Source organism: Felis catus, chromosome B1 (assembly GCF_018350175.1).
Source record: "Felis catus isolate Fca126 chromosome B1, F.catus_Fca126_mat1.0, whole genome shotgun sequence".
In the NCBI taxonomy this organism is placed as follows: Eukaryota; Metazoa; Chordata; class Mammalia; order Carnivora; family Felidae; genus Felis; species Felis catus.
This window is the reverse complement of record NC_058371.1, coordinates 22,538,455-22,562,127: the sequence shown is the minus strand read 5'-3', so window position 1 is coordinate 22,562,127 and position 23,673 is coordinate 22,538,455. Positions and strand designations below refer to the sequence as shown.

The 23,673-nt window shown below is 38.4% G+C and overlaps 2 long non-coding RNA genes across 3 annotated transcripts in view; one reads left to right on the top strand and one right to left on the bottom strand.

Annotated features, from left to right (window-relative positions):
* LOC109499383 overlaps positions 1–2,235 on the top strand; it is a 32,676-nt gene extending 30,441 nt beyond the window's left edge. Inside the window, exon 3 of the long non-coding RNA XR_002156660.3 lies at positions 1,891–2,235. This is a non-coding gene — a long non-coding RNA (uncharacterized LOC109499383). The remainder of the gene's footprint in view (positions 1–1,890) is intronic.
* Positions 1–23,673, bottom strand: part of LOC123384785 — a 162,511-nt gene that overhangs the window by 78,191 nt on the left and 60,647 nt on the right. The window lies entirely within an intron of this gene.

Here is a 23,673-nt window from a genome sequence, read left to right as displayed (position 1 = left end):
TCCTCTTTCTTCCTGCAGTCTCTACCTTGTTTTTAAGAGCTTTTGCTTGAAATAAATAAAGGCTTAACTCTTGGGGAACTAACCACCTAAGAAAATATGCCAGGTATGATAGAGCAAGAAGGAAATATCTTGAGAACCAGGCTGACTTGGACAGCACAGTCTACTTTTCTTGATTAAGCCTCTTAAAAAAATTGTATTCTGTCCACATTTTTCTCATCTCTAAAATGGGACTAATAAACATGCTCATAAATTAACTGTGGCAGATAAGTATGAAAATATACCTGAGATATTCAGTATGGTGCCTGACCCATAGAAATATGCATGATACTTTCTTGTCCCTTGTTTTCTTGTTCCTCTTCCTTACCTCACTCAGACCACTTAAGTTGAGCTCAAAATAGAAAATGTACAGGTACACTTTAACATAACTGACAGAGGGAAGTCCCTGTATCTTATTATAAACTATGGAACCATACTTGTATTGACATTAATCACCTTCTTCCAAATATACTCTGGTGAAAATTGCTATGATTTCTGTCTCCAGTTAAATCAACTGCTCTGATCTTTTCCTCCCTCCCTCCCTCCCTCCCTTCCTTCCTTCCTCTTTCTGTGGCTTGCTTGCTTGCTTTCTTTCTTTCTTTCTTTCTTTCTTTCTTTCTTTCTTTCTTTCTGTTTTTGATTGAAACAAAGGTGACACACAATGTTACATTAGTTTCAGATGTACAACATAGTGGTTGGACAAGTCTATACATTATGCTATGCTCATCACAACTGTAGCTACTATCTGTCACCACATACTATTACAGTGTCACTGACTATATTCCCTATGGTGTACCTGTTATTTTCGTGACATTCAATTTCTCTGATTTTATCAAAGAAGAAATATACTAATATTAAAAAAAATTTATATATGAACACTTACTCCAAAGAGATCCACTTAAAGCACTTCTGAACAGCGTATGTGTTATCTTCAAGAAAACTAGAGATTGGTGAAGTTTTGCTTCACTGTTTAGATGCCTATAAGAACTGACAGAAAACCTTTGCAATAACCAAAGTGTAATTCTTTCTTGATATTTTCATTTTCTCTACTATTTACTGAGAGAAATCTGGCTTAAGTTAGAAAAGTAGTTGGCAATCAGTAAGCACTTCGGTTCAAGATGTTATAAACTGTCAAAAACCAAACTTTCCAAGGCGATTACCTCTCTTTGGCCCTATTACATCTCATGATTGAACTGTCACCTACTTGTTTTATTCATTATGATAATGGATGCAGTGGTAAACGTATGCAAAATATAGAAAGTCAGGTTACGGCTTGTTAGGAAGACAGTTTGATAGGCCATGCATTTGAACATTTGGAAGATATCAGTCAAAATCTGAGATCTGTTTAAGCAGGCATCTTGACAGGAATGATAACACATTTACCATCTCTACAGTCAATAAATTGCTTCCTTACCTCCAGATACCTGTTGTGTAATAAAATGTACCTTAAAATGCATTCAGGGACGCCTGAATGGCTCAGTCGGTTAATTGGTTAATCGTCCGATTTCAGCTCAGGTCATGATCTCACAGTTCGTGAGTTCGAGCCCTGCATCAGGCTGTCTGTTGTCGGCACAGAGCCCGCTTCAGATCCTCTGTGCCCCCTCCCCATCCCTGTCACCTCTCTGTCCCTCCACTGCTCCCTCTCTAAGAACAAAATAAACATTTAAAAAATGCATTCAAAAACAACTTCTTTCTTTCCTCCTCCCTCTGCCCCTTCTTTTTCCTCCCTCTCCACCTCCTCCCCTGCCCCATCTCCACTCCTTCCTCTTTTTCCTCTTCCTTCCTCTTCTATGCTCTAGAAGTGTGTGGAAAAGACTTCTTGCTAAATGACTATACATTTTTGTTCTCCCTTAGGTGAAGAATCCAGATTTTATTGGAGGAGGTAATGAAGTCACCTCAAGTATTTCATTTTCTAGCACTCTTGGTCAATTGTCGACAAAAGTATTGTGTGGGCTCTCTCTGCCGAAAAGAAGCTGACTCAGCTGCTTCCTGGACTGTGAACAAAGTGGCAGAAATTTGGGCAGTCAACTTGGACTATGAGATGACCTTGGGGATAGAAGCCACAAACTAGGAGGTAGAAGAGAAAGATGGAAGGAACATGAGCCCTGAGTACTCTGGAACCTGCAAAGTTTTGCCTAAATACTCCAGATTCCCTTTGCCTGAGAGAAAAGTAAAATTTTATTTTGTTTAAGCCTTTTATATTTTGTGTTTTTTTCTGTAATGTAGAGCACATCAAATTCTAAGTGATAGAAGTAACATTTTCGGTTCCATGGAATACTATTTTTGTTCTAGGTGTTTTGATCAAAAAGTAAATAAACAAACAATCCCCCAAAACACTAAACAACCATAAACAATAACAAGATAAAACAAGAACCAAGGAGGTCAATTAAGTTCGTAACACATTTCAGTCTAAAGCCTACACGTAATGCCTCTATGTCAACGTCAATCTAATGCCTACAAGTCTCCATAAAAGAGACTATAGGAGTCTATAGGAGCACATAGGAAAACGGGTTAACTTTGACCCAGCCCCTCCCAGAGATAATTATTTGTCTATGATCCGTTTCTTGTGAAACACTTGTTAATATTGTGGATAAGTGACACCACAGGAGCCATTTTAAAATAGAGCCTCAGCAACCACTGCAGACAAACAGCCTTTACTCGCCTTTGTCTGAACCTGGCCAGAGCCTTTGGACCTGGAAAAACAGCAACGGTTTTAAACAATTGCTGGAGAAGTCAGAAGGAGAACGGACACCCTGATCACAAGAACAGTTGTGGACTTTGTGCAGTCACAATCAGTAATCAATCAATGCGAAACCCAGAAAAGCTTAGCTTGTTAACACCATAGAAAACTTTTTCTTTTCTTCAACTCATGGAATTGCCCCTTTACTTTTCCTGTTATGCTTTCACCCTACAAGCGGGACACTCTTTGGGTTTCTACCTCAATCTGTGTTCCCTGAACCGGAGTTCTAGGATACCAAAATTAATGCTCATTTACTTCTCTTTGAAGCTCTTATTTGCAGGCTAACTATACCTTACAGAATATAGTTTAGGAAGCTGTATTTCGGTTTAGTTTTAGGAAACATCACTTTCGAGACTGCCCAGAATACTGGGCTTAATGAAGTCTTGGACTGACTGAGAAAAACGAGGAGTGCCTCCGGCTCTGTTCCTAACCGCCTAGTGAGTCCATCTTCTGTAAAATAAAGGACTTTGAATCAGATTGCCAATTAGCTTTCAGCCCTACACTTCCATGAGGTCAGATTAGGTCTGACAAACAGTTATCTTTTGGGTGTTCTTAGATGCAAGCATATGCGAATAACCTATATATATATTTTTTTTAAAAAAGCAGAATAGAAAGTCTCATATTTTAAATTCTTCCCCAGCATCAAAGAAATGTAACCAAGAATTAAACATGGTAATTTTCTCACAACGTTGTTTCCTGACTTCCTTTACAGTTACCATATTTTTTTCTGTCATGGTTGCATGGGCTGATGGTTACCTTCATGAGGTAATTGCAGGATGGAGTGGGGTCCACTATTCAGATGGAGCTCTGGAGGTCATTGATAGCTCTTAACTAACTTACAGTTCTTTAATTCTGGCTTGAAACTGTTGACAAAAGCAACTAACTGCAAACTAATTCTTATATCAAAGGCCGGTTTAGGGTTGGTATAATCTGTGGGAATATGATTCTTTATAGTAAACAGCAATGTCTTCCCAACTGGCTGAACTCAGTGACTCAAATAAATTGAGAGGGAAGAGTATGTAAATGCGTTTTCACTTTTGGCTAACCTCCTTATGTATGCAATTTGATAGTTTTGCTTTACGAGTAGGAAAAGTGACGAAAAGTGTACTAATTTTTCACAAGAATATGCTTTGTTGCAAAGCAACAAATGCAAACTCACCAAAATGGCTTGACCACTTTTTTATTTCACATTTTTAAGTTGAATTTTGGAATGTTTTCGTATGTTTGTGTTTTATAGAATTTAACTTTGAGTACTATTTCTGATAATAGGTGTTTTAACACGTGAAATTATCCTAACATTGTTAAAAATTGTAGAGCAGTCGGGGAGCCTGGGTGGCGCAGTCGGTTAAGCGTCCGACTTCAGCCAGGTCACGATCTCGCAGTCCGTGAGTTCAAGCCCCGCGTCAGGCTCTGGGCTGATGGCTCGGAGCCTGGAGCCTGGAGCCTGTTTCTGATTCTGTGTCTCCCTCTCTCTCTGCCCCTCCCCCGTTCATGCTCTGTCCCTCTCTGTCCCAAAAATAAATAAACGTTGAAAAAAAAAATTAAAAAAAAAAAATTGTAGAGCAGTCATGGAGATAGACACTTGAAGCTGTCCAGGATAAATTCAGTATAGCTGAATACAAAACAAAACAAAACAAAAACTTCAAAGGACATGAATCTAAATTTGCACACCAGAGGAATTAAGAAGGGATTATTTACTTTAACTTGAATCTTCTTAATTCACTACTTTTCCTCATAGTTTTGCCATAGACAGTTAAACCAACAATTCACTGAGAACATATTTGGACGGATAAAACATAGTTTCACAGATCTCTTTTGCAAGCATAAAGAAAGATACACCAAAACCCACACATGTGTAGTCACCTCTACAAGGCTTCAGTTTGTATTAGGTATTTGGCTTGGATGCAAGCCTATGGAAAACCAGCTATGCAGAACCTCTCTCTAATTCATTCATTCATTCATTCATTCATTCATTCATTCATTCTTAACGTTTTTATTTTATTTTTTGAGAGACAGAGACAGAACGCTAGTTGGGGAGGGGCAGAGAGAGAGGGAGACACAGAATATGAAGCAGGCTCCAGGCTCTGAGCTGTCAGCACAGAGCCTAAGGGGGCCTGGAACTCACATACCCGACCACGAGATCATGACGTGAGCTGAGGTTAGACGCTTAACTGACTGAGTCGCCCAGACGCCTCTATCTCTGATTCTTTTAGACCATGTGGGACTGATGGTGAGGGTTGCAAGTGCAAGTCATATATCAAATGCATTTGCTATGGCCAACAGCACAAAATGAGGCTGCTTGTGCCGATGTTATTTATTATCTGCTTTGGGTAGTGTTCTTGGTTGCCTTCAAAGACTGTGAGATTAGATATTAATGAGTTTAAGTTACATAAGCTCTGGTCATTCTGTGACACTTTATCAGCAGACATGAAGTGCCAATTCACTCTGTTTCTGTGGCCCAGTCAGAACAATGGACAACAATCACTAGATCACATTGCTAAGGGCACCTCACTCAGGCCTAGCAGACTGTGCTGTAGGCTGCTTGGATAATGCATTCATGGCCTTGCCCTCAGGATCCTCACTGAAAATTGTGTAGAAAAGACAGAACGGATTATATGGCCTACTTTCACTTCCCTTATCTCCCTTGCTAACAAAACCCTGACTTTGCTTATTTACCACATGATCAAGGAAATGACCTCATCCACGGCTTGGGTGAATCTCAATTAGACTAAGTAATCATGGTGGTGTTATGTTCATGACTTTGATCATTCAGATTTGGGCAAGTGACCCAGATGAGGCTGATGAGCCATCTGGAGGGGATTCTAAGATCTGTTTTCTAGCTCTTAAGGAGGCACTGGGGACATGTGTTTCGTGGTGTTGTAGTTACTGATCTAGATCTAACATCTAGAACTCCTGCAGGCCTCTTACAAAAGGAAAGGAGCCAACTGGAGAGCAAAGGCCAAACACCAAAGATGGTAAAGCAGAGAGGGGAAATAACCTCTCTGGTAATGGTGACATCATCCTTAATGATTATAAGTCACCTGGAGTCACCCCAGTTCTAGACCTTTTGTTCTGGAGGCAGTACATTTCCTTATCTTCAGGGCCTATTTGAGAGGGCCAAAGGCATCATTGCTGATATATGTAAATACAATTTATCATCTTATACTTAGCTTATTGAATTTTACAGTTAAAACAGATCTTAAAATTTAATGGAAGAAAAATAAAATACTAAAGTAAAAATAATCACTCTCTTTTTCCATGGCATAAAACTACTTTATTAGCAAAGTTACCATAAGGAAATGCAGGTGATTGGTGATGCCATAGATTCTTGATGAGGCATTACTTGAAGTGGTCAGATTTTTTTTCTAGGCATTCCAGAAATATGTTTTAAACACAAACACAACTGGAAAGAGAAAGAAGTTATGGGATATTTGGGGATATGAATCCCTAGCCAGGCAAGAGGGTGAGAGAGTCCAAACTAAGAAACCTTAAAGATTTTTCTTAATGGGTACAGTCAATCTGGGAGGCAAAATCTTGAGTTACCAGGATGTTCAAAGTCTTCCACAACAATAAATTCTCTTCTAACCTGATACTCCACCTCCTTTCCAGTCTGACAACCCTTAGATCCACTTCCTACACTGTTCCCCTGTTTCTCACTGGTACATATTGGCCAGGCCCCAACTCTTTTGGTAAACTAGTCCCAGATTAGGAACAGTGTTCCCCCTTTTAGCCTACAATGAGACATGACTCCAGCTACTGGCCCGCTTATAATGAGAGAAGGTGGAACAGATCTGGAAAGGGACACGCACTGTTTTGTAAGGCACATGCTATAGGTAAGATTCTTGCAAGGTGTCCAGACACAGGGAGGCTGGTCTTCTCAATTGTAGGGGAAAGAAGATTGCTTCTGCTAGCCCAGTGGGGTAGAGAATACAAGGCTTCATGGTATTCTGGCACAGCCACACAAATAAACTTATACCAGGCCTCAGGATCTTACCTCTTCTCTGGCAAAGCCCTGAGTTTAGTAGAGGAGGTCTGTCAAGCTGCACATTCAGTGTTCTTTGTGTTTTTGCTAATCTTTTAATTAAAACCTGGGCTGGATATCTAACAGGGCACAATCTACTGCTGTGAAAGTGAGAGTTTCTTTAAATGCTGCCATACAACAGTTGTAGCAACAACAGAAAGCCCCGACATGATAGTTTACTCATCTGAGCCTATCTTTTCTTGTTTTCTTTAATGACTGATTCCAAGACAAATAAGAAAAACTTGCCAATAATACACAGTCCTTATCATTTCAATTGCTCCTATCTTGTTCATGCACTACAGCTACTGAATAATCCAACGCTGTCCCTTCCACTTGTACTTCATCCAGATCCATGTGAGGTGAAAGAATCATGGCTCTCAGCATGCCAAAGGCCAATGTCACTTCACAGTCCATCAGCGCTGCCTTCGTTGCTGCCATCTGACTAGAGGAATGCTCCATTTCCAGTATCCCATCCTGACGTTCTACTTTCTAGGGTCACTTCAGACCCCGACCTTGTGTGAGTTCCTCCTAAACAGAGGCCAGGATTTGGGTAAGGGTAATTTATTTAGGAGTTAGGGAATCCAAGGAAGTAGAACGGAGGGAAAAGGAAGAGTAAAACAAGGAATTATGTGGGTTGCTGCTGTGGGTGGGGTAGGGGGTTGCTGATTCCATGGAGAACTCCTGAGATATATAGAGCTAACCTCCCAGAATTATCCTTCTGAAGGACAGAAGGCTGGGACATTAATTGACTTTGTACTTGTCTCATATTCTTTGACAACTTCTCCTGGGCACATGAATCTCTTGCAATTTCCCTGCAGCTTCAGAGAAGGTGGAAAGGCGCACAGCCCTCTTGAGGTCAAATGCTATCAGTGCATAGTGACAACTGTGGGTGGAATTTGAGGTGGGCACAGAGAGTGTGACATGGGCACCAAGCCATCAACTATAACTCCTATCTATAGGAGACTCTCCTGATTAAGTCATAGAATGGCCTATTGTATGTTTCTGTGGATTGTTGGGTACTGAAATTCAAAGCATTCAACTTGAGCATACTAATGAAGTCTGTAAACAGAAAGCTCACATTAATGCGAATGTATAAAGCAAAACATACTAAATTGAGTCATATTAGACACTTTTTTCCCTTAATTATTTTTCCAACTATAACTCCAATGCATTATTTTTGTAATTTTGGTCATTATTGCATCAACTGAGAAATGCTACAATTTCTTTTTAGCTTTTCATTTTTGAAGTGGTTATAGACTCATGGGAAGTTGCAAAACAGGATAGAGTCCCATGTACTCTTTCCCCAGCTTTCCCTAATGCAGTACAATTTTAAGTCTTTCTCTATTTCAACTTTCCAAACTGAACATGAAGAGCTAGAAGAGTAGTCTTCCAAAAGCATGCATCTGATTATGCCACTTCCTATAAATATTCAATATCTCTACATTGGCTATTGTCTATTTTGCTTTTAAGACTCTTTCCCCACCATTTCTATAGGTTTAACTCTTTTTGTGGGGTTCATTCATTCATCAAATACTTTTTTAGAATTTACTAGGTATTTGAGATACTGTAGTGAGCAAGGCAGGAAACAGGTTTGTCTTCCAGAGGGGGAAGAAAGACGATGGGTAAACACTATGGTCAATAAACATACTAATAAGTTACATAAATCCAATTACGGTAACTATGATGAATGGTATAAACAAGCTGATGCTACATAAAATAACTAGGACAGTCCTCTCTGAGGAGGGAACCTGAAGTTATACTTAAGAGATTTAAATAGACCAGCTGTGGGAAGGAAGGGCAGTAGAAAGAGAATATTTTAGTCAAAGAAAACAACAAATGCAAAGGCCTCAGTTGAGGCCTTGATTTGAACAAGCAAGAGAAAGGAAGCGAGCCACTGAGGAATGAGAATGGTACATGGTTAATTTAGTGAGATACACAAGAATGATATGGTGTAGGACTGGCAGTCTATGGTCTGAATTTGGGATTTTACTCTGCTGTAATGAGAGATCACTGGAATTTTTGAGCAGGGCAATGGCATGACCTGGCTCATGCTTTGGAACAGCACTGTCCAATAACACTGCCTGGAGGGATGGGAATGTTCTCTGCAGTGCCCAGTAGAGTTGCCATATCAGATGAAATACATAGCTATTGAGCACCTGAAATGTGGCCAGTGAGACTAAGTTATGTGACTTTAAATTCTGTTTAATTTTAATTCATTTAAATTTAAATCAGTACCTGTAGCTATTTGCTACCGTATTGGTCAGCAGAGCTTTAGAAAGATCATTCTGGATGAAGAGTAAGTTGAGGGCAGAGGTGAAGACACCAAAGTGAGGAGAGAGATGCCAACTAGGACACCATCGACATAGTCTTGGCAAAAGATAATGGCAGCTTGGACCCCAGTGGTAGCAGCAATGAGGACAGGTGGATAGTTTTCAGATATTTTTGCACTTGATGGATTCGCGTGGGGAGGAATGAAAGCGACAGCCCAAAGATGGTTTCTAGTTTTTTTGGGCTTGAGCAATGGAGTGGGAGGTACCAACTATTAAAGACTGTGAGACCACGGGACAAAAAGATTTGAGATAGGGAGAAAACACTTATTTTTATTTTCTTAAGTCATCTCCATTATTATTATTATCTCTCACGAGTCTTTGTTACTCAATGATTGTAATAGATGAGACAGCTCATCACCTCTACAGCAGGGCCTACAGCTTTTTTCTATCTGTGGTTAGGTTATGATAGTGCCCCTGTTTGAAACAGCCTGTCTTGTTTTTACCTGATTATATTCCATGCTACATTAATAAACATTTCTTATGCTTTTTTTAGCCAAGACCAAGTCCAAGGAATATATTTTTACATCATTGTTGAGGCACATTATTTACATGTGTTTTGAAATGAGAATTTGAGGAAGAATATTTAACCTTCTCACTAATGGCACCCTCTGACATTCTGTCTTCAACTTGATTTGATTCTTTAAAATGCTGCATGTATTCCATAAATTTATTTTCTACCACCAGAGTCAAAGCCCAGAGTTTGAAATTCACTTCTTCAAGACTGATGTCAAATACTGCCTTTACTCCTTCTTCTAAGGCTGCTTTTATTGCCTCCTTGTGCAGAAATACATTCTGCCTCTCTTAGGGTATTTACCATACTCAGCCTTTTCTTAATGATACCTCATTTACTTTTCTTATCCATGTGACTCACTGACAAGTTCAAATAATGGAATAATGGTTATCTTTCATGTCGCGTAGAACAAAGTTGGTCTTTGAATAGGTGTGGGATTGAGTTGAAGTGGAAGATGTATTCCGCTGCACCACGTGTAACACCAGATCACCTTAACGTCCTGCCACTCATGGCTTCCGAGAGCATAACTACCCGCTGGTCCATGAGTATGACTCTGCACAGTGCAAGTCACACCCAGCTAGCAGTGGGTTAGAAGAACAACCTCCCAGAGTTCAGAGCTTTAAAAAAGGGAAATTAAGTGGAAAGGGTACAAAAGTTTTTCACTTTCTGCCTCATCTTTATCCTACAGGTACATTTAACAATGCTAGTGCAGCAGGGTGATTCATTTGAGGAAGCCCTACCTCCACTGCATTGCCCTTTCCCAGGACACTTCATCCTGAAAGTCTGTACATTCCAGGGGCACAGATAAGTCTTTTAACGCATTTGTTGGTAGAAAAGAGAAATTTCAAGGTACACGGTTTGCCCTAAAGAAAACCTCTGAACAGGTTTTTGTATATGAAGAACTTAGATTTCAGGGATGAAGTTGGACTTGCCAAAGGCAGAGGAAGTTTGGTGATGGGGTGAGGGGGAGGCAGGGAGGACTCGGAGAGGGTGGCATTGGAGCCTTCATAACTGGGAAAGAGGATACGGTTTTTCCAAGTGTCACAGACAGTTGTACCTACCCAAACATAGTTCGCTTAAAGGAGCGTGAATTCTGGAAGGAGATGTGTTTGGTGGCCAGTGAGTACTGAACGACGAGCTCAGTACTCTGTAGCCTTGGCCAGGAGCCTCTTGTATTCACACTTGGCCCAGGGGGAAAAAAAATTCCAGTTTTGCTGCTGGCATTGGTTGGCCAAATGCAACAAACACAGATGCCAACACGGGCAAGTGGGGCCTGACCTATTTCTTAGGATATATTAAAAAGGCAATATAGGTCCCAGCGTTTTTTTTGTTTTTGTTTTTTTTTTTGTTTTTTTATGTAATAAAAGAAGTAAGGAGGGAGCCTTGAAAACTGGCTAGCATTAAAAATTCCACCAACCTTGGTGTTTGGAGACTGCAGCCAATATTTTACAAAGGGACATTATCTGTATTCCAAGTGCCAGGGAGCAATCCACTTCTGTTATACAACAGTTACAAAGTTAAAAGCTATAACAGAAACAGAGAGGTCTTAGTGCTCTAGAGGTATCTGGCTCAATATACTTATTTTCATTCTATATCAATAAAATAAAGCAGGCCAAATAAATTGCTTTCTCATCAATGTTATTAAGCTCCTTTCTCTGTATGTTGGAAAACCAATACCGCCTTGTAGAAGACAATGCATTGACTCATGAGGTGTTAGTGTGCTTCCTGTTAAGCAATACTTACCATGTGAATTCTGGCATTTAAAGTACATAGATTAATGCTTCACTTATACAGGCACCATAATTGTATAAAACCAAAGTAGGCAAATCTTTTCTGCTGTTGGCTGTGGGAAGGAGACTTATTTCTCGTCTTTAAAACAATGACTGCCAAAACCTTCTCTTCTCCCTCCAGCTTCTGCTCTCTTCTTCCTTTTATACAAAAAAGTACTCAAAAGGTTCATTTATAATCTTTGTCTCTTCCAACTCTCTTGCACATGCCCACATGGCTGCATCCAAACTGCTCCAATGAGAGTCAAAAGTGTCCTCCATTGATAAGTCAATGGGTAATTCCCTGTTCCTATGTTCCTTGAACTATCCGCATTGAATTCAGATACGCCCCCACTCTCCCAACACACACACACACGTGATACACTATCGTCACCTGGTTTTTCTCTCATCTCTCTGAAACTGCTGCTCAGTTTCTGCTGGTTCTTTCTCACCTCCTAGCCTCTAACTGTTGGAATGTTCAGGCCTCAGTTTCAGGCCCCCTTTTTCTATCTGCAATTGCACTATCTCATGCAGTATCTTGATTTTAAATACCATTGAAATGTGGATGACTTCCAAATATTTACCTTCAGTCTGGACCTCTCTCCAGAACTTCAACCTTTAATTCTACTGCCTTGTCAATATCTCGGCTTGAATGCCCAATAGGCATCACAAATAAGTATGGATTGATTAAAGAAGAATGAATGAACATCTTTATAAGAGAGACATTCCCAAGTCACAGTCCAACAAAGCATTTAATTGATTAATCAGAAGGCTTACGAAAACCTCCAAGCAAGGATCTTTGACTTACTGAGACATAGAAGAGAATGAAGAATTTATTCATGCATTCAATAAATATGGGTCAGGCTCTGTTCTAGGCACTGGAGAAATAGCAGGCAATAACATCAACAAGATCCCCACTCCTCTGGGATTTGTAGTATAATGGGGTAGGGGGAGCCAGAAAGGAACAGACAATAAAAAAAGCAAATAAATATGCTATATGCAAAATGATGATCAGCTATGACGAATAGTAGAAGGAATGGAGAACCATTGAAGTGGCATCTATGTTCAACAGGATGATCAGATCCAACCTGTGTGAAGGGATGAGGTTTTAAGGAAGGCTTGGGGGGAAGAGAAAGACAGAACCATGCATAATCCTAGGGAAAGAGGTTTCCAAACAGAAAGCACAGGCAGGGAAAGGCTCTGAGGAAGGAGATTGCTTAATGTGTTCGTAAAACACAGTGACTACTATATAGGGCTCAATCGCTATTAGGCTTTGTTTCCTTCTCTTCTTCCCCATGCCTAGTAAATTAGGGAGATCTTTACACAGTATCAGCACATCTATAAAATACATATTTTAGTTTAAAAAAGATTATATCATTTATGTACTACATTCCCTCTGCTTTTCTACATTAAAAGAAATCAATTGTTTATCTAGGTAAGAATGGGAACACAAAATGACAGCACAAGCCATTTTAATGGAAGCATCAATCAAAACCCAGTATGATACTGTCTGTGGATACACAATGCAGTAGCTCAGTATAAACACAAACACGCAGGCTCATTTCTATTTCTGTGGAATGTTCAGCACAAGATGTTTTCTTGAAGGTAGAACATTTGTCATACTGTGTTTATGACCACAAAAATGGATTTGGACAGCTCTTATTTTCCTTTCTCCTCTCAAGAACAATTTAAATTAACCTAAATCAGAATATCTCAACACATCTTTCCCTCTTGTTACAAAAGTATTCGATTTTGATATTATTTAATTTTGACTTGCATTCTCTGGCAACTAGTCTTTCAACGTTTAAATCTCATCGCGCTGTGATGCACCATTTGTGTTTGTTGGTTACTTTGGGGTGTTCGAAGATTATGAATGAAGAAAACATTGCTATGTTACTTGTTGAGGAAAAGCTGTCCTCCTTTCCCTGGGAAGCTCAGTTTTCTTAGACAATGCTGGCAGGAGATGGAAAAGGGTGCAAACTTCCTTGCCAGGCCATGAGGTTGGCCAAATTACTCCAAGTTAATCTATGGATAGAAACACGGCACAGCCAAATAGTCCACTTTTCTATATTAATAAAGATTTTCAGAGGAGATTTTCTATCATAGAGAAGATAGGCTAATTCACATAAAAGAGGTGATCTAGTTATTTGAATATAGAGCCAGGTTTCTTAAATTCCTGGCTTGATTATTACAAATGGTTCTGACTAGTTTTTTGGTTCCTCACTCCTCACTTTTCTTGTACCTAAATACAATCTGTCTGTTACTTCTTCTTGGTAACTTGTGCTGCAAAATTTCAAAAAAGAAAAAAAAACTAATAAAGTACATTGCAAAATTATGTTCATAAAATCATCTTTTCAGTTATTAAAACCTGCCTAAGCGCCCTGTAGTAGTAATTATTAAAATCCTTCCCAGTTTTAGAGGTTGAGAAAGTAATAATTAAGACTATCCAGTAGGCTCCTAATGGTAAATTGAACTTTACAGCAAATAGGAGGTAAATGTATATTTTAGAAAGCTAACATCGAGCACATTGAGTGTCTGTACACAGGCCCTCTAGCCCCTATTTTACAGAGAACCCTAACTCACAAACAACAACAGAACAATTTTTTGCCTATGAATATGCATCTTTATGGTCAAATCTATGGTTTACATTCAACTGCTTCTGCTTGATTAATAGAGCTGATTTCATTCTTTCTGGGCTCTGAAACCATGGAGTGGGCAGGTACTCTGCACAGTGTCAAACCATAAGTTAGGAAACATTGGTCTGCTACTTGGCGATTAGTTATATTTACCAATAACACCTAACTTACGTGCCTCTACTGTAGCATTTTAATGGCATCTCTACACTGGTAAAGTGTACTAGAAATCACAGAGCTTAAACACGAAGAAGAAACCAGGGCAATGACTAAGGTATATAGATCACAGCAGACTTTTCTCCTCACTCTGCCTGCTATAAAGGGTTCTGGCTTTGCCTGTCAGAGTTTCCTATTACTCCCTACCTTTCATGGACAATTTTGGTAGAGTTTGTAGAAGTCAGGGAAGGGAGGATCAATACAAAGATCAAAGTTCCTGAGAACAGGATATGGAGGAATGCTCTCACTGCTCCTCTTCCAGAATCACTACTGTGCTGACCTGGCCAAACCCAACTCTGACGCATCCAGCCTGTGCAGAACCACCAACAGGTGCCTGTGACTGAGGAAAAAATGCAGTTCTATTTACCTATCTCATCCTAAGTGTTTATCAGACCTCCTGTTGGTCCTCAACAGTGCCCTTCAGGCATTATTTCTCTGGTCAGTAAACTTTTCCACCCTCAGACCTTCTCCTCCTGTTCAAACCATCAATATCCTCTTCACAGCCTCTCTCTCAGCAAATGGAAATGCTTATTTAAGAAAATGAAACAATCAGAAAAAAAAATGTTATTAACGTTCTTCTACCAAACCTACTTGTTTGCACCTGGACCCAGATAGTCTTTTCGCAGGTTTTGAGAATGAACTGCATCTTTGTCTTTCCTTTCCTTTCCTTTCCTATTTCATTTCATTTGAGAGAGAGAGAGAGAGAGAGAGAGAGAGAGAGAGAGAGAGAGAGAGAGAATCTTAAGCAGGTTCCACCCTCAGTGGGGAGCCCGATGAGTGGCTCAATATCACACCCTGGGATCATGACTTGAACTGAAATCAAGGATCGGACACTCAGTCAGCTGACCCACCCAGACTTCCCAAGAATTAACTGTTTCTGCTTCTAATTAATCTCTCCATTTATGTACCATTCACAGGATAGTACACATCTGTGTACAACAACATTCTTTGTTTCCTCTTCAAATGCGTTTTTACTTAAAAAATCCTCTCTTTCTTTCCTTCCCCTCTTTTCCTCCTCCCCACTGACCCAACGTTTTCCCTCACCTAGGATAATTTAAATCAGAATAAGAGGGACTATGTCTCATCTTTAAACAAAACATCTGTCTAGATCCTACAGCTCCAACCAGCTGCTGCCTGATTTCACTGTTCTCCCTTTGAAAGCATTGTTTACTGTCTTTCACTTTCCATTCTCTCTAGAAATTCTTCTAATTGGATTTTGTTCACACCATACTGAAACTACAAAACTACTGCCAAAGTTGTTAAAGATCTCTGGATTTCCAAATGCAAGGCCTAATTCTTGCTAGTCGCCATACTCAACTCTCTGTAGCACTGGATTGAATTAATCTCTCTCATTCTTTTTTTTTTAATTTTTTTAAAATCTTTATTTATCTTAGACACAGAGAGAGACAGAGAATACGAGCAGGGGAGGAAAAGAGAGAGGGAGACAAAGAATCCAAAGCAGGCTCCAGGTTCCAAGCTGTCAGCACAGAGCCTGACCTGGGTCTCGAACTCACAAACTGAGATCATGACCTGAGCCAAAGTAGGATGCTGAACTGACTGAGCCACGCAGGCACCCCTCTCTCTCATTCTTTAAATGCATTCTTCACCTGGCTCTAGCTGTCCCTGACATCTCTGGGCTCTTCCTATGAGTCTCTCTCCTTAGATCTTCCTCCTCTACTTTTCAATGTTGGCATGTCCCAATGTCCACCATTCATTTTGCCACATGGCACCTTTAAGTAATCTCAGGTCTTACAGCTCCTTAACATTCAGTTATTCACTGACAACTCCCAAATTTATAGGTCTGAGTGCCAAATTTAAAAATCCAACTGCTTATTTGACATCTCTAGTAGGATGTGCAGTACATAGCTTAAATGTGGGATACATAAAATACAACTCAAGATTTCTCCTTACCACTGCAACTCTCATTTTACCAAGTCTCCAGCCCTTTCCACTATGCTTCACTCTAAGGTTCTAGGTAGTTCTGTATTTTTGCCCCTAGGTTGTTAGAATTTTCTATAGGGCAAATAATTTTTCCTTAATGATTTCATAATCAGAAATATACTGTACTTTCACGCCTTGTTCTATAAGATTTGAAGATTCTTTTGGCAGTGAGACACAATACAATGATACTCTGATAGAAGAAAGGCAGAAATCTTTGTTATTTATGTCTCAAGATGGAAGAAAGCTACCAGGCAGGGCCACACCGGGGTTGTAAAACAGGGACAGGATGACAACAGACTGAAGCTGGGGGAAGCAGCTCTCCTATGGCAAGTGGGGTAGGGGTTTACCTAGATTTGGCTGTATTCCGGGAGAATGGCTAATTTGAACAATTTCTCTGGGCTTTGGGGAAGAGGGATTGTCTAGCTGTCTGATATCTGGCCCTGGAGAAATTAGGGTAAGTGTATTTGGGCCAGATAAGGGAAGCAGTTGGGATGTGGAATCCATCAGACTCTCAAGAAGGGGAACTAATTGGCTTGTAGCCAGGGCCTCAGAACTAGATCAGGAAAGCATCAAAAAGAAGAAGAAAAAAATTTTATTATTCACTTGACCTTGTATCGTACATACACATACACACACTCCTGTTCTATTCTGCCACCTTTAGGTTTCTATTCTGATTCCTTAAGACACGTTACTGTTTTTTTTTTCTTTTAGATGGATTACTTGCATGATAGTTTCTCTTGTAGTTTCTCAATTTTTTTTTTCTTTAACCCTGAAATGAAATAAAATCTTAGCCGGGTCCAGGATTCTTGAAGTATACCATTTTCCTCACAGTGGTTGGTAGCTGCTCTTTTATAATCTTCTGGCTTCTAGGGTTGTAGATGAGGATTCTGACTTTTTCCCTATTTTTCTTTCTTTTTTTTTTTACCCGGAATCTTATAACATTTTTTTGCCTTTCTCTTCTTTCTCCCTGAGAGTTCAGAAATTTTAAAGGATGTCTTTAGGCATCAGGTCTTTTCTCATCAATCTGACCTTGGGCTCAGAAAGCCCATTTAATCTGTGGCACCAGGTTTTGAGTTCACACACACAAAAATTTCCTATTATTTTTCTTTTTATTGACTCCCCAGTCTGTCTTTTTTTCTTCCTGGTAGTTCTTTTAATCTTATATTAAGTCTCCTATTATATCCTCCAGGATTCTTTTTTTTTTCCCCACTTGTGGTTTTGCATCAATTTTCCTGACGTTTTTTCCTCTGTGCTTTGGAATATTTCTTGCATGTGATCTTCAAGGACGCACATTTGAGTAGTAAACATCCTGTCCTTCAATTCATCTCTAGAATTTTTTGGTTGATAAAACATGTTGTTAATTGACAAATATCCTTTTTCTGAGTGTTCTCTGTACTTGAATCACCTTACATACTCTTATTATTTTTAACCCAATCGTCATCTGGATTCCTCAGTTGCTTTACTTCTCTAGATATGTATTCTTGCCCTTCTTTCTTTGAATGTTGGTCTCTTTCAGACAGGTTGTTCTTTTATTTAACTGCTGAGGTTCAGGCCACAGCTGGGAATGGTCCTACAAATAGTGGAAGTCAACAGCATTTCTGCCCTACAGATGGACTGTATAGAAACAGATGAGCCATCATACCCTGCAAAGGACCTGGGGTAAGTCCTCAGGTGTGTGGATTCCTTGTATCTCCCAGCCTAGGGAACAACTCACTTAGCAGTCCACCTCGTCACCACTTTTAGGGCCAGGAAGGCTAGTTCTCTGCCAAGGATAGAAAGTTTCTAACCTGTTGTCCTGATAGGACGCCAAGGTACTGAGACTTCTCTTGGCCTTCAGTGCCTCCTGGCCCCAGAAGTCAGTGGCTCACTCATTACAGCTCTAGTTCTTCATCTTGCTTTGTTTTGATTAAGTCATTTATTTAGATGTAAATTATCTTAGTCTCTCACCAAATAAATGCTCCATGAGACTAAGACTCTGTGTGGTTCATGGTTGTCTCTCCAGGGCTTGGCAAATAGATAGTATGTGCTCCATAACTATTTTTGAAAGTTTAATGAATTAAGGAACAAAGAGAGTCCAGAAGAAAAGACCAGAGCAGCTCTAAGAGAGTGAGAGAGATAGCTACAATAGGAGAGAGTGATTAAGGGATGTTGCTGTAAAGAACATGCATGAAGAAATGTCAAAACAAGTAAGTGAACAATGTTGACATTTCTGGAGGTTGTTTGTTTTTCTTCTTTCCATAACATTCCTCTGTGGGCTTTGGCTTCAACAGAGTCTTTATATGGTTTGTATATGATTTTAAAAGTAAAAATTAAAAACAATTGTGTTTATACATAAAATCAATTAATGCCAAAGAGAAACTTCCAAATGGTCACGTTAGCAAATCACACATGTGATTTGAAACTACAAACCATTGCGAGCAGACTTAGCCCGGCTTAGTGAATAATCAAATTAACAAGATCTATATATGCACTTCTACACATGTACTTTGGTGTTTCAGGGAGTGGAAGACACTTCTAAAGACCGAGTTTTATACGGATAGAAGCAAAAGGAAAAAGGGAACAGAAACTTTGAAGAGAAAATTTGGAAGAGGTACAAGAAAGGAGCACATGGGATAATTTACCCCACCAAGGTGAGTGTATCAGAAGAGGGGAAAAAAAAGCAGGGAAGATTTATTTTGCCTCGCTTTTTAAAACACACTAGAAAGTATCCAATATTTACATGTCTTAAATGAGATTCATTCGAAAGACTCCAAACGGATCAAAGAATATTAGAAAACATTTAGTTTTCTAAATCATTTGCATAAAATCTGCAATTGTGTCAATTCCTTGTAGCTGAGGAAGGAAGGAGACATACAAGATCAAACAAATTTGGTAGATAAATACATTGCATTAGAAATACCTGGGAAAGATTTGAGTTAATTCATTGCTCATATAAGCCAGGTATGTTAAATATGAGTTTGTATACATTTAATCCTTATATCTACCTCCTACCTACCTACCTACCTTACTTGGGAACTATATAGGCATTCTTTTTTAAAAACTTTATTTGAGAGTGACAGAGAGGGTGCAAGTGTGAGCTGAGAAAGGGCAGAGAGAGAGGAAGAGAGAGAATCCCAAGCAGGCTCCGTGCTTTCATGACCTGAGCCGAAACCAGGAGTTGGACATTTAACTGAGTGAGCCACCCAAGTGCTCTGGCATTCTTTCTTAAATGAAAACTTTTAAGCCAGATGTGTTCCTTTAAAAAATAATGTAAAATCTGCACATGCTTATAAAATTCATGCACATTATGTATTCTTCGTAGAGTGAGAATAAAGCCAAGAGAAAACAAACAGCTGTAAACAAGAGAAGACCTGACTTTTAGTCCTGATTTGTATATAGTTTGGTTTCTTAACACGTTGGGGGTCTTAGATTTCCTTTTGCAGAAAAAGTTTAACTGTAAAGATCCTATTGCTCTCCAACTATAGATTTTAATGACTAGAATAAATTTTGGCTGGAAAACTTTGATTACATTTAACCTTAGTTGTGGAGTCTGTGTATGATGTTGTGTGGTGTGTGTACACATATATGTATATACAAATTTAAATGCTTACATGTATATACCATGAATATGTATATTCGATGGTGGTTACTAAAGTGAAGGCTTCGATTCAAAATGTAAAATTTGACTAAGTGCAGTTACATATTTATGAAGTCTTCTATTGTTTTAAGCAACTGAGATCAGTGATAACCTATTGTTTTGACAGCAAGGATGTGGGAATGCTTAGGTGCTTGCTTGACATCTTTCATCATGGTGCTAGGAGTTCTGTAGGATTATCTAGCTTGTTGTCGGCAGTTGGCCAGCAATGAGTGATATTGGTAAACTCAGTGCACAAAATGCACCAGACTTATCATATATTTCCCACATCAGTGATGCTCAAAAAACATGGTTCTTTTTCCAAAGAATGTGTACCTATGTGGGTTAGGCAGGCAAATAGGTGTACTGCTTCGAAAGTAAGTCTGAGCCATTCTTCTTGTCAATTTAAACTTTTTCATAGATTTAGAGAGTTGTTAGAGCACTGTCATTTGTGACTTTAAAAGGAATCAGTAATTTGCTCCTGAAGATGCAGATTTTCTCCCATAAATATCTTTTTTTCGTATAGAGTAAATTGACAATAAATGCATTGTGTGTTTCCATTCTTGTACAAAATGGAACTTGATGATTATATTTTAATGAGGGCTGTGGTTTCAATGTGTGAGCAAAGTAATTGCTTAGAAACCCTTTGCAGTCTATTCAAATCAGATTAAATACCTGAATACTATACGAGAAAAATAAGAGGACAATTTTCAACCATTCTTAGTCACTGAATAAATAGAAATCAAAGTGAAATTGCTCATATCACACCTTATAATTATGTCTCTCCTGCTGAGTTATCCCAAAAGGTGCAATTAAAAGATAACTATACAGAAAATAATGGCTTAATTTAATATTGAAATAGAAATACAATGATTTTGAGTATTCAGAAAGTGGATTTGTTTCTTGGTGCTCCATCATAGTCATCTGCCCAGTGGATAAACTCTTCTCTGAACTCATTAGCATTGAGGACAGACATCCTTCAGTTGGAATTAGTTTCTAGCTGGACCCAGGGTTTAGAGAACCTCAAACCTTATGCCTTAAATAGAAAAGGACTCTTACTTTTCCTTTGTCTCTTTTGTTGTTGTTTAGAATATGTGCTTTCTACCTTCAGAGGTAGAATAATGAGATCAAAATAGTAAAATACATTTAGTTTCGCTTCATACATTCGTTTTCTACCACTATTCTAAAAAATTACCACCAATTTCGTAGTTCAAGGCAACACACATTCATTATGATATGGTTTTTTACATCAGAAGTCTTCAGTGGATCTTACTGGGTGAAAATTGAAATGATGACAGGGCTGCAGTCCTTTGGGAGTTTCTAGAAGAGAATTCTTCTCCTCTCTTCTCCAGCTTGCAGAGGTCCCTTGACTCACTCCCATTCAACACCGTTATAGTCAACAACGGTAGGTTGAATCATTTCCACGTGGCATATTTCTCAACCTGATGTTTGCTTTTCAATCTTAGTTATGATGTTTTCAATGTACAGAGTTATGTATTTATTTATTTATTTTTATTTTAGACAGAGATCACGAGTGGGGGAAAAGGGCATAGGGGGCGCAAGAATCTTAAGCAGGCTCCATACTCACTATAGAGCCACAAGTGGGGCTTCATCTCACGACCCTGGGATCATGACCTGGGCCATAATCAAGAGTTGGACACTCAACCAACTGAGCCACCCACGTGCCCCGTGTACAGGTATTTTTATATCAGCACAGTCATATATACTGACTTGAAAAAATATATTCATTGTTCATATGCCTACAAGTTATTTTATAATAACATATTCACTAAATATTTTCTATTTTCTTCAAATTTTTATGTTTTTTCATGTTAAAGAATATACATTTTTTAGTATATTTGTATACATTGTAAGAATTTGAATTTTTCAAATTATTTTCTCATTTAATTTGTTGAACATTTCAACAACCCACATTCATTTGTAATTCTTGACATGTGTATACACACACACACACATAATTGTGCATGTATGTATATACATATGCATGTATGTATGCATGTGTGTATATATACAAAGGTACGAATGCTAAACAATTTTTTTCAGAGTCATGAAGGTTAAGTTTGTTGTTACTTGGAAAAATCAATCAGGTAAAAACTTTAAGAAAGTGGAAATTTTTCATATATTATCAATTTTGGTTAGTTAAAAGACAAACAAGAAATGGTTAAAATTAATCCCTGCATTTTAATAATTTAATTTATTCTAATTAAATATTTTGAAAAAATCAACATTTTTTCTAATTCACTTCAGAAGACAAATATACCATGAAAAAAAAATCCTTACTGAAGTATTTTTGCAAATATTGATTTAGTTCAGTAGGATTATTTACTGCTACTGCTTTTAGGGTCTTTAATATGCTACTGCTTTATGAATCTTTATGAAAATGAAATATGAGTAGCCTTATATTACAAATGATTCACTCTTTGTGAATAAGGATACCTAACTTTCATTATTTATTGTTTTGATATATGATAAGAAAATCTGAGGCAGTTTCTAAATTATTTGTGCTTTATTTTGTTGCAATAATAGGAAGGATTTATTTCCTAGATTTCTGATATACTAAAAAAACTTGAAGAAATTTAGTGCCAACTACAAAGCTGCTGATACAAGAATAGTGTGAAATAACTAGAATGCCTGATTTCTAATTTCCCCTTAGGCCAGTCATTTTGTTAAGGAAATTATATTGCTCTCACATTTGTCAATTCTAATTATTCACTGGGTCTCTCACAGAGCCTAACACAGTTTCTCATATGTAATTCGTACATAATAAATAAGAAATACATGATGCATTACTGTTGCCAGACATATAGCCAGGATCTAAAAATCACCAAGCCTGTTACTTAAACACTATTCCATTTTCATTTCTTTGCTTTTCACAGGTGTTTTTTTGTTTGTTTTTACATTATCCATATATGGTACTAGGCTGGCCGCTGTACGGATTCTCTGTGAAGTTTCCTATCAGAGTCCTAGCAGGAGAGACAGGGGTTATATAGGACATACGAATATTATATCAAACAAGCTATATTTTATTCCCTTATTATTCCCTTCATTTTCTAGATTTAGATTTCAGGGATGAAGTCTGTTTAGAGGAGGGAGAGACGGTGTTTACTTGGGGCACTTGGTGTAGACTTCTTAGAAGTGTTTGCATTTTGGCTGGCCTAAAAGTATGGAAAAGATAATTCAGAGAGAATAAATGCTTTCTAGGGCTGACTCAAATACCATAGTGTCTATATCAGAGACAAGAAAAAATGGCACATATATGGGAAAAACAAGTAGCACTATTTGCCTAAAAAACTGAGACATGTTAGAAATAATAATAGTAATTTGGAAAAGGTAAATAGTGACCACAATACAAAGGAGACTTAGTAAAAGGGATTTAACTTTTCTCCAAATGAAATGTCTTTTCTTGTCAGTCTTTCTTGAATATAGAGAAAGTTATTTCACTATATTACTTTTCTTTGCTATACGTTTAGGACACTCTTGATGAGAAAAATAGATAAACTCCATGTTTAGAGACTACTATTTACTAATTCTTGAAGACTTCCACATTGGGTCAAATCTTTGTAATAAATCTAAAATAAAGACACATACTTACACCTTGTATTACATTAAGAAGCAGTGTTAATAATTGACAAGTGATCTTCCATGTTGGTTACTTATTCTTGTTTAAATGTTAAGTGCTTCTCACAGGGTGATTGTGAAAAATGAAGGTGACAGTACAAAATCACCTACTTACCATATGCTTTATAAAGAATAAGTCACCTGATCCTATCATCAACCATTCTTTTTTTTTTTTCCAGATGAGGAAACTGAGGAGCAAATAGGTGATAGAATTTGCCCCAAGTTAC